This window comes from Mya arenaria, chromosome 8 (genome assembly GCF_026914265.1).
Source record: "Mya arenaria isolate MELC-2E11 chromosome 8, ASM2691426v1".
NCBI classification, from domain to species: domain Eukaryota; kingdom Metazoa; phylum Mollusca; class Bivalvia; order Myida; family Myidae; genus Mya; species Mya arenaria.
The window spans coordinates 27,747,159-27,763,409 of NC_069129.1; the positions used below are offsets into that span (position 1 = coordinate 27,747,159).

Genomic DNA, 16,251 nt, shown 5'->3' on the forward strand with positions numbered 1-16,251 from the left:
CACAAAGTTTTACTGAGGTAAGCGATATAGGGCCAACTTGGCCCTCTTGTTCTACTTAGAATTTACGTTAAAGTTTGCGTACTACCTCAAATATTTTCAAAGTCCATTGACATCTGGCTTTGAAACTTTGCACACTTGTTCACCATCATGCCCCCAACCTGTACACAGAAGGAGGTAACTCTATCAAGCATTTTGGCAAAAGTATGCCCCTTTTTCTACTTAGAATTTACGTGAAAGTTTGCGTACCACCTCAAATATTTTCAAAGTCCATTGACATCTGGCTTTTAAACTTTGCACACTTGTTCACCATCATGATCTCAACCTGTGTATTGGAGGAGGTCAATGTATCAAGCTTTTTTACAATATTATGCCCCTTTTTTACTTAGAACTTACGTTAAAGTTTGCGTACTACCTCAGATATGTTCAAAGTCTATTGACATATGCCTTTCAAACTTTGCACACTTGTTCAAAATCATGAACCTGTGAGACTTTATACAATGGTATTCAACCACCCAGCCTAATTGAAAAACCAAGTTAGATAACTGTATTTTGCAAATAATGGCCCTTTATTTTTAGACTTAAAAAATCTGGTTAAAATGTTGCATGTTACCAAATTTATGTGAATATCTCAGCACATCATGTATTGCATTGAAATCTAATCTAACAGTGATCCATGCATGTTTCGCCAAAACTTTTCAATCTTTACACTGTAAAGTGGCGGAATAGTCGAGCGCTGTCTCTGTGACAGCTCTTGTTGTCATAATTGTAAAAAACAATAAATTAAATGGCAGGGCTTCAGGGCAGGATGAAATTTTTATTACCGTGACTTTGTTCTCTAGGCTGTTTTTCATAAAGAATAAAAGTCACAGAAGTATGATAATCGCTAAGTCGTTATCTTCTGAGGCTTCATCATCCTACAATATCTTGGCAATAAGTAAAGAAACATTGAAATAGACATAAAACTTTCTACATATGTTACCAGTGACAAAAAAAAATATTGTCTAATTTTGTCTCGGCCATCAGAGATCAATTAGATAACAATGATCTAAAATGCAGTCCAACATGTACAATGTATAACAAGGATTTTTTTTCAGAGCGCCATGCAGGCAATTACCTCCCTGGTTGTTCATCCATTCTGAGAAGCATCGTTCGTAATGACTTATCCCTGAGATTCTGACTGGCACACGAAACCTTGTACCTGACACTTGTCAGCGGTAAGACGTTTTTATTGCATACATTTTAATGACTTCTCCCTGAGATTCAGACTGGCACATGCTAACAGCTTGTTGTCGACAGTTCAAAGGGTCAGTTATTTTATTGCATACATTTTAATTAGTACTCCTTGAGACACAGACTAACACATGATACCAGCTTGTACCTGGCACTGGTCAAAAGTTAATAAGTTTATTGCATACATTTTAATGACTTCTCCCTTAGACAAAGACTGGCACATGTTACCAGCTTGTATCTGAAACTAGTCAAAGGTTTTATTTTAAGCATTTTAGCATGACTCCTTCCTAAGACACAGAGTGGCACATGATACCAACTTGAATCTGAAACTCGTGGTAAGCAGTTTTATTGCATACATTTTAATGACTTCTCCCTCAGATAAAGACTGGCATACGTTACCAGCTTGTACATGACACTCAATTGAGATAAGCAGTTTTATCGCTTACATTTTAATGACTTCTGTCTGAGACACAGACTGGCACATGATACCATCTTGTATCTGAAACTTGTCAGAGGTAAGCAGTTTTATTGCATACATTTTAATGACTTCTCCCTCAATCACAGACTGGCACATGATACCGGTTTGTACCTGACACTTGTCAGAGGTAAGCAGTTTTATTGCAAACATTTTAATGATTTCTCCCTGAAATTCAGACTGGCAAATGGTACCAGCTTGTACCTAACACTGGTCACAGGTAAGTAGTTTTATTGCATACATTTTAATGACTTCTCCCTAAGACACAGACTGGCAAATGATACCACCTAGTACCTGACACCTGTTCGAGGTAAGAGGTTTTATTGCTCACACTTTTCCTACTGTATAATTATTGTAAGCTTGTCTGTATGTCCAATATAGTGTTGGTGCTATCAAGAATGTTGGTGTGGTTATACAAAAAAAATCCAAAATATTACATGACATACTTGTATTACCAGTGTTATATTTAAATGTAAATTTTAATTATAGTTGATTTATGCCCTTTTTGACAGTAAAAACGCATTTATGGTTGCATGTGGAACTCTTGTTCTTGTTTTGCAAGGGTTAAATTTTCTAGAATTAGTCACAACGAAATTTGAAATCCTTATGATATTTTCGTTTGAACAAAAAAAAAACACCACAAATGATTTAATGATCGCTTCGCAAATTTTAAACCATGCAAAATTGTTCATAACCAGGTTATGTACTGATTAGTTGCTTATGGGTGAACAGAAAACTAGACATAGAGCAGATGATTGGGAAGACCCATTACACCAGTTCAAATTTTTCATGAATTATTCCCCTTGTTTAATTCAAACATAGTCATACTCTTGTTTTCTGTTCCAGTTGCGCTACTGTTGTCAAATGATGATAGAACTTGCTACGAGGTATCTCATATCCTGACATTATTGCTGTTTGATGAACAAGCTAGATTCTTCACAGGGTAAGGGCCAGTATTTGATGAAAAGTAGGGACATGGGGTGGGGAAGATGTATGGGGTAGGAATGGTGTATTATAAAGGATTGGGATGGTGTATAAAGTGATAATACTGTTTGTGGTGATGATGGTGGATTAGGTGGGGATGCTGCATTTGGTGACGATGGTGTATTAGATGGGAATAGAAGATGGGGTGAGGGTTGGGATGAAGTATTGGTTGAGGATGGTATAAGGGATTGTGTAGTGGGTGGGGGTGGTTTTGGGGTGAGGGATGGTGTATGGAATGAGGATGGTGTATGGGATGGGAATAGTGGATGGTGTATTGGGTTGGAATAGTGGATGAGGTGAGGGTGGGGATGGTGTATTGGTTGAGGATGGTTATGGGATATGGATGGTGTATGGGATGAGAACCGTGGATGGGATGAGAATGGTTTATGGGGTATGGGATGAGGATGTTGCATAAGGTGGAGATAGTGTATGGGATGGGGATGGTTAATGGGGTGGGGATGGTGTTTGTGGTTGGGATGATGATGGTGTTTTGAATGAGGATGGTGTACTGGGTGGGGATAGTGTATGTGATTGGAAAGATATATAGGGTGAGGATGGTGTATGGGAGGAGGATGTTGTATGGATTGATGTTGGTGTATGTGATGAGGATGTTGTATTTGGAAGGGATAGTGTATGTGCTGGGGATAGTGTATGGGGTCTGGATGGTGCATTGGGTGAGGGGATAGTGTATAAGGTGGGTATGGTGTATGGGGTGAGAATGCTTTATTGGGTGAGGATGGTGTATGGGTTGGGGATAATGTATTGGGTGAGAATGGAGTTTTGGGGGTTGGGATGGTGTATGGTTTGGGGTCTTGGATAGGATGGGGATGGCGTATGGGTTATGGATGGTGTATGGGCTGGGAAAGGTGTATGGGATGGGAATGGTGTATGGGTTTTGGATGGTGTATGGGCTGGAAATGGTGTATGGGATGGGAATGGTGTATGGGGTGGGAATGGTGTATGGGTTGGGATAGCGGATGTGGTGAGGATGGTGTATTGGGTGGGGATGGTGTATGAGGTTAGAATGCTGTATTAGGTGAGGATGGTTTATGGGATGAGGATGGTGTATGGGTTGGGGATAGTGTATTGGGTGAGATTGTTGTTTTGGGGGTTGGGATGGCGGTATGACTAAAGTGCGAAAAGCTGCAAAAAGCCAGGCGTTTCGCAAGAAGCCGTGGCTTTTTGTAAAGAACACTGACTTTCATACGGCTTTTTGCAATTGAAGACGTAACTTAAAGCCACGAAGGACATTGGTGTGTTCATACTAATGAAATGTACTAAGAGCCTACACTACAAGAATGTAGTAGTGAAATGTTGAATCATTTGAATTGTATGAAGATTTCCAAGTAAATGAATAACTAAGCTACTTATCCAGCAAAATTATGGGATGATAGTTTAAAATAGATGCATTGAACGATGTTGTATTGAGTATTGGCAAATTATTAAATAAAATAAATTATTTAATTAAAGTGTTGTTTGGGCCAGGAGAACCATTTTTGTCGTATCGACGTTTTCGATTCAAAGTCCTGGTTTATGAGATGTACATTTTATGAAACTGTACGAGGTTGCGAAAAATGATATCCATATAAGGTTTTCTTTGTTTTATGTACATGTTGCATGACATATACATGACAGACGTACACGTATATCTTAATAATCTTTATTGCAAAATATTCATGTTTGCATCAATATATAAATACTTTTGTAACATTTGTCAAAAAGGTAAAACCACAAATCATTATATAATGTAGCATGAATAAATTTGTGAGTTTCATTTTTTTAACTAATAATGCATTCTTCGAGCGACCTGAAATCATTAATACGAAAAAAACAATCTTATAGTGATTATACAGTGCTTACCTGTATAACAGGACTACTTTTGCATTATGAGCATTAACGCTTTTAATAAAATTTGTACAAACTTGAAAATTTTATTTCAATTGTTTCATGTACCTTTTCTCACTTTTTATTTAAGATAATAATAATAATTAATATTTTAAAATATTGTAGGGATGATTTAAAACGCGCTAAGCATCCTCAGTGAAGTATAAAGTGGTACCATTAAAGAACGGGTAAACCTTATGGTAACGGTACTAAACTGGTATATCATGCAGTTAAAAACTATGCCAGGTAGTAAGGCAGTTATAACGCATTTGTTTAATATTAATTTTGATATTTCAAAGCAAATCATTAACTTGTAAATGTAAAAAGGATAAACATACCTCCATTGAGGCATCTGCCCAAGTCAATCCAACTGCTACCCTCCTTTCTTGTAGGACGTCCGAGTCATTTTTTGTTTTTCGTGGGTCTACTGTATATTTAACCACGTGTGATTTTATTTCGCGGCATAGAGCGATTTCATCGTGCATTTAACGGGTTAGGCTATATAACGCACAAATGCAATTTAATTGTCTGAATAATTAAATAATAAATAGCGTAATATATCGTTATCGGTATCTGTATACTTATTCTGTGTTAAAAATTTGGTTGAATAGAATTAAGAAATAAAAGAAAATAATGAAGATTTAGTTGTGTCACACTTATAAGTTTCGTGGAAGGTATAAACTATTGTCTGGTCGCAATTTTGTTAATATGCCATAAACTTGATCGGAGATTTAAACATCTTTGAATAATGAATATAATGGTAATTCTGTTCATCCTCACCTTCGTTGATTCATACATCTGTGTTTTAGGTGCTTACGTACATGTATGTATATACAATTATTATATGTGGTTTCGAAGACGGTGATGATTCAAGATTTTTCAAGATTCAAAATTTATTTACAAAATATCCAGAAGGCCATAGCCCATGTGGACAAATATATATACAATATAGTGTTTACAGGTGATTCTATGCATACAAATTACAAAACTAGACAACCAAAAAACACAAAAACATAAATATCAAATACACAAATACATCAACTTCATAAGTTCAGTACATCGGATAGATGTAAATACCACGCAGCAGTATTAGTTTACAAGACGTTGAATAGCATGGCTCCATCATATATGTCAGAATTAGTAACAGTTTCAGACAATAATGTATATATGCTAAGATCAATGGCACACAAAGATATTGTTTTACAAACTAGACCTCGTACTAATTATATGAAAGCATCGTTTACATATTACAGCAGAATTGTTTAGAATAATATACCTTTGGAAATACGAGAATCAAAAAACTTTAATACGTATAAAATAAAGGTCAAACAGTACCTCATAGGAAACTTGTGATTATACAAATTGTGATGTTTTATTCATAATTATATTTAACTGAGCGTATCTGTCTAATATTGATTCAACATCATCATCATGTCATCATATGCATCATTATCGTCAGCATCAACAGCATACTTATAATCATCATCATCATCGTCATCGTTGTTAGCATCGTCTTCATGTTTGTCTTATGATTATTTGCCATATTTTCATTCTGTTTCAGAGGGCCATATCGAAAATAAGATTCTGTAGTTTTGTACATGATCTTAATATGTCACCTTCTTAAAATAAAGATATTATTATTATTATTATTATTATTATTATTATTATTATTATTATTATTATTATTATTATAAATCAAAATAATTTATAATGCAATCTATCAATTAAATTAACGTGTCAATAACGTTATATGTTTAACCACAGATAAGTGGAAATAAAGGGTATACATGTACATATATCCAATAGTTGTGCTATGATGAGAGTTATGTTTGCAAATATCTGTAACTCCCTATATCGGTCAACCTATACAAAATGAAACTATAGGAAGCTTAAGGGAAATTACTAAAACTTTAAAATTCACTTTTGTAATAGTCTTATCTGAATTAGGTAAGATTAGATAATAACTGTTTTATAATAAACATTAAAATACCATAGTAAACACGAATCAACTTAATTTATAAAGTAACTGCCATTTCTTCATTATATATCATAATTGACAAGATACGACATAACGTCAACTTGTTTTACGAAAGGCCAAGAATACTCTACCAGTCTACTTAAAATGTGTTACCAAAAGATAAGTGAATAATTGGCGATAACGATTCTTCAATTAACATCTGCTTGTGAATTTGTCGGCAATTAAGTTAATCAGCTTGCACGTGCCAACTCCCCTACGGTCCCAATAAATAATAAGGGATTGAAAGCAAAGTGAAAGAGAGAAGTACTTTAAAAACTGTGTTAATTCTTAGAAGAATTGGACTATTACTAAAACAGCTTGACCGATTTAATTTTTGTATGTTTATTTGTGGTAAACCTCGTATCACATGTATTATATGTGCAGAGTGTACAAGAAACTTTGAAAACCCGGAAAACCATTTTCATATAACAAAACGCTCTCTTATTTCGTTGTTTGTTTTTGTCAGGTCTACATTGTAAAAACTAATATATACATGACTGTAATAAAAGTTGCGTTTCTGGCTATCAATTTTAAAGTACATGTTGTCATTTCATCTGACTTTTCACGATAATCCGGCTCTTGGCGGCTTTTCGCAAAAACCCGTATTTGGCGATTTACACTTTTAACGGCTTGTCAAGAAAATGCTAGCCTTTTCTTCATTTTTTTCACGATAACATTGATTTTTTTAGACATGCACTTATGGTTAACAAATTTAAAATTACACGTTTGGCACTTTATATCTGGCTTTTCACGAAAAGCCCGGCTTTTTGCGACTTTTCGCGAAAGGCCCAGTTTTGCGGCTTTCCAAGTGAACGCATTCGAATAACTTCAGTTTTGTCACGTTAACTTAAAAACTATATTTTACATAGTATTTAACTTGCAATTCCGGTTAACAACTTTAGAAGTACATGTTTGATATTTCATATCCGGCTTTTCACGAAATAAAACAGCTTTTCGCACTTCAGTCATACCCTTGGGATGGTGTATGGTTTTGGATCTTTGATAGGATGGGGATGGTGTATGAGTAGGGATGGTGTATGGGCTGGGAAAGGTGTATGGGATGCGGATGCTGTGTAGGGTTTCCAATGGTGTATGTGGTGGGAATGCCGTATGGGGTAGGGATTATGTGTGGGGTTTATTGGATCGAGATGGTGTATGATATGGGAATGGTGTATGGAGTGGGGATGGTGTATAGGGTTGGGATAGCGGATGTGGTAAGGATGGTGTATGGGATGGGGATGGTAGATCAGTTGAGGATGGTGTAAGAGGTTGGGATGATGTATGGGATGGGGATGGTGTATGGGCTGGGGATAGTGTATGGGATGGGGATGATGTATGAGGTGGGGATGGTGTATTGGGTGAGAATGTTGTATGGGGTGAGGATGATGTATGGGAGGGGATGGTGTATGGGGTGGAGATGGTGTATTGGATGAGGATGGAGTATGGGATTGGGATGGTGTTTCAGTTAGGGATAGTGTATCTGATAAGAATTATGTATAGGATGAGGATGATGTGTTGGATGGGGATTATGTATGTGATGAGGATGTTGTATGGGGTGTGGATGGTGTATGCGATGAGGATTGCAGATGAGGTAGAGTTGGTGTGTTGGATGAGGATGGTTAATGGGATAAGGATAGTGTATCTGATGAGGATGTTGTATTTGATTGGGATTGTGTATGGGGTTGGGATGCTGTATTTGGTTAGGATGGTATATTTGGTGGATATGGTGAATGGGATGAGGATGGTGCAGGCGCTGGGATGGTGTATGGGCTGGGGACTGTGTTTCGTATGGTGATGATGTATGGAGTGGGGATGGTGTATGGGGTGAGGTTGGTGTATGGGATTGGGATGTTGAATGGGGTGAGGATAACGGATGGGGTAAGGATGGTGGATTGGGTGGGGATGATGTATGAGGTGAGGATGGTTTATGGGGTGAGGATGGTGTATGGGCTTGGGTTCGTCTATGGGCATGTGAATGGTTTATGGGATAGCGATGAAGTATGGGATGGGGATTGTGGATGGGGTGAGGATGGTGTACGGGGTGGGGATGGTGTATGGGATGGAGATGGTGGATGGGATGGATATGGTGATTGGGGGAGGGGGCTGAGAATCCACCTTCGAAAGGTATTTTTAACTTCTTTTGTTTACTTTTTTTATTTACTTTTTTTTATCTCATTGAAGAATAACCATTTCATATAATCATATACACATAACACAATTAAAAATCAATAAAATCAGTCAAAAAACAAAATTATCACTTGCTATTACTCGACAGTTAAACACAAAGCCTATTGCCAATTTCATTTGTTCCTTTCGTTTCATTTCCTAACGTTTCTATCCTATTTACATGACTTGGTCAGAATATTTCAGTTCATATCCATTCAATAAATGGTTGAAAAAAAGCAAATTTTAATAACTTTCAACACGCTTTTGAAAAAACTCCCCATTGTCATATTGAAAAATCGGGCTTTAATGTGATGCTTCTCAATTTCATTTTTTATCTTTAATAAATTACCATTTACAAAGTTTTCCTCTTAACTATTAAACCATTTACAGCTTTAAGACTTTACTGTACAATTGTTAGTGCCCATAATATTCCCCATAAAAGCTTTAAATTATTACCAGCGTGATCGCTTTGTTGTCTAGAACCCGAGGCGATAGAAAGATGGGACGCCGTGACACAGGGGTTGGCAGTGTTAATGCAGCAGTACTGATCTGTGGCGGTTCTCCTAATGCTGTCTGAGTGTTGCCGGTCTTGGCAAATCTGTCACTTGCACTGCAGGTTTGTACAAGAAATAACAGTATCATAAAATACAAATAACTCCATGTTTTTCAAACATTCTATGAAACTAAGACAGCTTCAACATTTATTTCTTGAATGACACAAATTGGTGTGCATATAAAACGATTGCTCGTACACATGATTAATATCCGAATATATATGTAAATATATATATATATATATATATACAACGTGACCACATGCCACTGGTTACATCGCTTTTGCATTTTGTGTTTTGCATCATTTCAGATGAGGGACGCGGTATACAACACGGCTGGTGATGGATGCTATCACAACGGTCCGTTCCGTGAAGGAGCACCCTGGGCAGAACCTCCAGCATCTTCCACAGGCCATTGACCATCTCACCGAGCAACCGTTCCAATTAACCCACCCAAAGCCGTGAGACGACATTGACTTCAAGGAGCAAGTGTACGACAAGTTCATTGACGCTCTAGTTAGCAACCTGGAAAGCGATTTCCACACATCCCCTTTGTTGGAAGCAGTCTGCGCATTCAACCCTACCACCGTACCGGCTGGCGACCAAGCAGAGTAAAATCCCATTGCACAGACGAACTTCAGGTAATTTAGCAGGCTGTTATTCACAACAGAAGTGATATTCACAGCGGAAGTGATCTGAAAATAGACAACAATGCATGTGTTTCAAAAATGCTAAGATATTTTTTTTTACTAATATTCAACATACATTTTGTATGTAAAACCATTCTCTTTTAAAAAATACTGTTTTGAAACATGACGTGTGTAGTTCAATATGCAAATATAAGAATCATATCAGACAGCGTTAATTCCAGATGCTGGCAGACCGATTTACCCGCGTTCTTCAAGATGCCAGCGAAGCCGCCTCTGACTACCTAGTGCTGAAAAACACCATCACGCAGGACACGACACTCCGCCAGGCAACCACAACAGTCATGATCTAGAAGGTGGCCGGACCGTTGCGGGGCGCCATGCCTAACCTAAGGTTATTAGCTACTGCGGGCCTGCTTCTTCCATCGTCAACGGCCGACTGCGAACGAGGGTTCTCGACCTTGAAGCGTGTTAAAACGCTCTGACGTACTAAAGAACATACTACAGACTGAAACGTTAAACGCCATCTTACGGATGTCTATGGAGGGCCCCACCGTGCCAACTTTATGGAGACTTGGGTCGAGCAGATGGTGACAAAATGGGCCAAGGACGGTCACAGGCTCCTTGTTTAGATTGACAAGTTTTATATGTTGTCTGACATTCTGTGTGAAGTCACGGCGTCTAGAGTCGCATCATCATCATCTATGTTGTAGCATTCCTTTGTTCTTCTATCATGTGTTTTTTTCATTTTGTTATTTTATGCATTTTCATCTCGTACATTTACATTAATAATGAATAATAAATAATTAAAAGTGAAAAGAAACTAACGGTTACTTATATTTATGTGTTTTCCTTGTCGCCGTTTGCAGCAATAAATACGTGCACGTGCGAGCTCTTTATGTACAAGCACAGCAGACTCAAGTCCACATTTTACAAATTTCACGGAGTACATCACCGGTTTAAATATTAACACCATGTGAAATTGTTACATAAAAAATGAATACGAAACACATGACAAGCAACAATTTTTAAGGTGAACTATATAGTAGGTTTGTTTAGCTTAGAATGCATGAAAACGCATCATTCACACTTCAGTTCCAATAAAATATCGGGGTAGAGAAGGGACACCTCTACCAAACCCACCCTATTTGTCACTTCCGACAAGCCTTCGGCAAATCCTGGCGGAAACCCTGTAAACCTTATGAAAAATTGTGCTATTAATGGCCATAATATCCCCATAAAAATAATAACCAGCCTGACCGCTTTGGAAAACTTGAGGGGACCCTTTACTCCAATCTTCCCAACCTTGAGTATAACTGTTATGGGCAAACAATATGTTTCTAACTAACAAACTTTGACGGGTATATAACAAAATACACATTCACAAATTACACATATTTTACAATTTTTATAACAAAATGAAAAGGTTTAAAAAGCAGTATCAGTATTGTGGACCATTTATGGGATTGGTGCGCTATTACCGTATTCCACCTTAATGATGTTGGATTGGCTCGGTCTCAAACACCTGAAATCTGAAACACTGAACATCGTGTGACAATTTCCGTGAATTTCTTCACGGTCTTAACCCGCTGTACAAACTTCGGAACCTTGCTTCATTTCAACGTCAGTTATTCCGTGTGCAGAAGAATAAACGTCGCCGAGGATTACCCTGTCGTGAACAAAGTTTACATAATAAAGGGAATGATTTGGTCGTGACATTGCTGATAAGTGAAAGGCGTAGACGTCGCTGATTGAACAAACATTGCGTGGATTATTGATGACGGTAGAATTGCGGTAGGCGTGGCGTGGCCATTGGCGTTAGACGTGGTTATGAAACAGTCTAAATAAACATTTGATGTGCTCCGAGATTTGTCAAGTCTCCGATTCCACTTCAAGAAGTGAATGCAGTCGGGCCGTTTCCAGCTGTATAAAGGCAATACCGTTAGGTTATCTCAATAGCTATTGTCATGTATTGTAAGGATGTATCCGAAGATGTTGCGTTCATCGCTTAATGAAAGCAATTGCCAAAAGGCAGTTCATTTAAGGAATGGAAGTTGAGGTGTAAATATTGTAGTGTGTACTATGATAGTTTGATTCGTGTTTTCTATTCCAGTTCATCCTTAAAAATAGATTAATTATAATATTGATTTAATATTTCACACTTCATTGTTTAATTGTAATTGGTTTAATATGTATATGAAACACATAAAAGTGTATAGTTTCAAGTAATAAAATTCTGATCTGTTCTGATATTTGCCGGGACCATCACAGCCGGGATCTCGGTATCAGTAATTGACATCAGTGGTCTCGGCGGCGTGCGATTGGTGCCTGACATGAACGCCTTAATGGTAAGTGGTGTATGTGACAGGAAATACGCTGTCACCTTATTCCCCATAGAGACGTGTCAATGTCCATCAACCAGTACGTGTTAACACATCATAGTTGCAAATAAATCTATTGGCAATCCAACAAATAGCCAAAAAATAAAAATAAATTAATAGTCCCTATCTGGGACCAATTACTCCCAGGCCTTATGAGATATAAAAACAGTAAAGACAATTGAGAAACAGAAACCTATCAACTTCGAAAATGAACTGTCTGCACCTGATTCAAAAATAGCAATAGTTCGGAAAAGAATGTGTGTCCGAAGAAATTTCGGAAAATAATACAAAGATTAATGGAAGTTGCTATGATGATTATATTTCGGACAGTTACAAAAGAAAACATAATTATCTCTAATTCGCCAACATCATCACCAAACAACAAGAAATTAAGACAGAATGTGAAAATCACATTGATTAGTATATGTACCAATTTCGGACACTGCCGATGCTTTCATTAAGTTATTTGTCATTTATTGTATGATGCTCAAATGTTTAAATATAATCATAAATGATTTGTTTCTTATACTATTTTTCTTATTTGAAGCAAATGTTATTTGTTTTTTATTCTTATCCTTCAGATGTTATTGTTCCTGGTTATTAACTTATATGTTTTCTTTAAAACATTGTTGATATTATATATATAATATGCAAATACAATTAAGAAGTTGTATACGCGTGTTGTGTCTTGTCTCAATCTCTACAATGAAGTCGATAAACGATCCCGGCAGTTATCAGGTAAGGTCCCGGCTACAGCAGTCCCGGCTTTTCTCAATCAGCGGTCCCGGCAGTAACGAGCTATAGAGTTCCGACCTCAGAAGTCCCGGCTTTTCTCAAAAATCGATCCCGGCAGTTACAAGCTATAAAGTCCCGACCACAACGGTCCCGGGTATATCGAATAGTATCGATATAGACAGTAATCAGTAAAAGTCCGGGCTTATTCAAAGATAGCCCGGGTTAGTTGTCGCTGACGTTAATATAAACCTTAGTATATGTTGTTGTTTTTCCATATTTCTTATTGATTTATTAACAATTTGAAAAAGGAAATGCATGTACATAAAATCAAACATACAATTAGTTACAAGCGCACCCAAAAATACATAAGTGCATCATAATATATGCATTGAAATAATTTATATGCTATTAATATATTTATTTTAAGGTATTCACTATTTTCAATGGCCTGTACAAGCTCAAACATTACAAACGCAAAGATAAAACCATAATTAAAATTTGGGTCCCGGATCCCGTCAAATATAACTGCTCGTATAACAAACGGACCAATCGTAACAACTCGGCCATCTCCGGCAAGCTTCGAGGTAGCCATATCTTGATACTAGCCGAGGAGTTCCGATTGCCGAGGCCATATCTTGATACTAGCCGAGGAGTTCCGATTGCCGAGGCCATATCTTGATACGAGCCGAGGAGTTCCGATTGCAAACGGACAACATGAAGTGAAATATATTTTTTAAATGGTAATCAAAAACAAGTATCGCATATCATAAAATTAATTATACATGTGTAGTTAAAAATAATGATTAAAAAGTCATAGCCGCAATAACTTTGTACATACAATCTCTAATTTGGAAAGCATGAGCATGGCTTCGTTTGTACAAACATTAAAAACAACCCAGTCAGCTGGTCAGGTTTTGGTGTTACGGTATGTTTTAAGATCATCTGGATTTTAAGCATTCATAAACCGGCCTGACCACAGTGTTTGCTCTGCTTTAAGCATTGCGGAAATTCCTCTCAACTATTAACGCACAGCGCTGACACTGAACATTAAAAATGCACTCTGACGCCCGGAGGAGAATAATCCCAGTCCCATTTTTTTATTCCGGATTACACTGCCAATTCACGCGGATAACCTTCTAACAGTGGGGATAGTCGCCTTAATATTTTACACACACTGAACACTTAATTGTACTCGGACGCAAATCGGAGGGTCAACAAATTCCCATTTTTTCCAAATTACATTGACAATTCACGCCAAGTTTCACTCAAGAACACTATTGATAGTTCCAACTTTTTTACGCACTTCATTGACTCTGAAAACTCCCGCCTGTCGGTAGTCAACTGACCCCCATTTTGTTATTTCGGATTACGTTACTACTTCACGCAGAGTGGCATTCTTCAGCAATACAGATGGTCTCTGAACATTTTACTTAAAGATCTCGAAATAAGCATCGATCTTCACCCCTGTCTGCCGCCACCGGCCACTCGAACCCCGATTCTGCAGGAATGCCGATTTTTTCCCTTAACATTTATTCTGGATGACATTGCCAATTCACGCAGAAGGCATTCTTTTTGATTACATTGCCAATTCACACAGAATGCTTTCTTGAGCAATGCGGATTGCCCTCTGAACATTTTACGCACATCTCTCGCAATGAGCACTGATTTATACCACAGTCTGCCGCCCCCTGCCATCCAATCCCAGTTTAATTCATTTCGTATTACATTGCAAATTCACGCAGAACGGCAATCTGGAGCAATGTGGAGTGTCCCTTCAGTATTTTTCGCACACGTCTCGCAATGAGCACTAATTTGTAACGCCGTCTGCCGTCCCAGCCATCCGACTCCTGAATCTTTTAATTCCGGAATACAATGTCAATTCACGAAGAATAGCATTATGGAGCGATGCTAATTGTCCTTTGAACCTTTTAAACACAGCTCTCGCAATGAGCACTGCCTGATTTACACCCAAGCCTGCTCCACCCGTCCAACCTACCTCAATTTTTATTCCGGATTACATTGTCCATTCGAGCAGAATGGGGTTCTGGGGCAATGCGGATTTTTTTCTGAACAATCTACGCTTAGCTCTCGCAATGAGCACTTATTTTCACCACCATCTGCCGCCCCGGTCCCCTCAATCGTTGAAAAAAATCTTCCCGTTTACATTGCTAATTCATGCAGAATGGCATTCTGGAGCAATGTGGGTTGTCCCCTTGTCATTGTTCGATAAGTTCTCGCAATGAGCACTGATTTGCACCCCAGTCTGGCGTCCCCAGTTACCCGATTCCTACTTTTCTTTTATACGAATTACATTGCCAATTCACGCAGAATGGCTTTCTGGGACAATGCGGATAGTCTCTGAACTAATAGCTCTCGCAATAAACTCTTATATTGGTACACTACTGTTTCTGAATTTGTTCGCAAAATCTATTTGTTTCTTAAATTTCATGATAAATTAAGCCACAGTTCTTTGCAAATACTTTTTTCTAACAAGCTATTCTAAAAAAATGGTAACATTTTTTTTCCAACTACACACTATACGTGTACCTTGCTGTAGTTCCGCATACTAACATTTGCCTTATAGTGACCATGTAAGTGCACTAACCGTCGAAAAGAAAAAAATGCAAACAAATCAATGAATAATAGCAAGAATAGGTACAAGGATGGTGCACTTTGACAAAAAGACAGTTTCAAGTCACGCAATTTTCTATTTTCACTTTGCAAACAAGCAATCGTCCAGCTTATACATTCAATAACATTCGAACACCGCCATTTTATTCCGCATCACACATTTCCCACACTTAAATTTCGGAAAACACAAAACACGTTGGACCCCCTGAAAAACGTGTCACCAAGATTATATGTTTCATTCCCCAAAAAGATCGTTCCTCAAGACTAAATAAAACATGAAGTTTTTAAACGTTTTAGTTTTTTACCTTCCCCACCCACTTCTGCATTGTGACCGGCCCTTAAAACAGAGAACACTTTTTTCCTCAATTTTCTGGAGATGTACATGGTATTTGGTAATACATACATAAGAATAAATATTGACAAACACAATACAATTTTGATAGTACAGTCAAACCCCCATTGCTCGAACTCCCATGGACCAGCGAATATACCTCGAGCCTCGAAAAATTCGAGCCAACCGGGATTGTTTAACTTCTTCGAGCCAACG

General features: G+C 37.7%; 1 long non-coding RNA gene across 1 annotated transcript; it reads left to right on the forward strand.

Moving 5' to 3' along the window:
* Positions 1-2,553: 2,553 nt before the first annotated feature.
* LOC128242333 (uncharacterized) lies at positions 2,554-10,721 on the forward strand. The gene is made up of 4 exons (XR_008262583.1): positions 2,554-2,648; positions 9,237-9,372; positions 9,622-9,951; positions 10,182-10,721. It is a non-coding gene; the product is annotated as an uncharacterized LOC128242333 (long non-coding RNA).
* Positions 10,722-16,251: the final 5,530 nt, after the last annotated feature.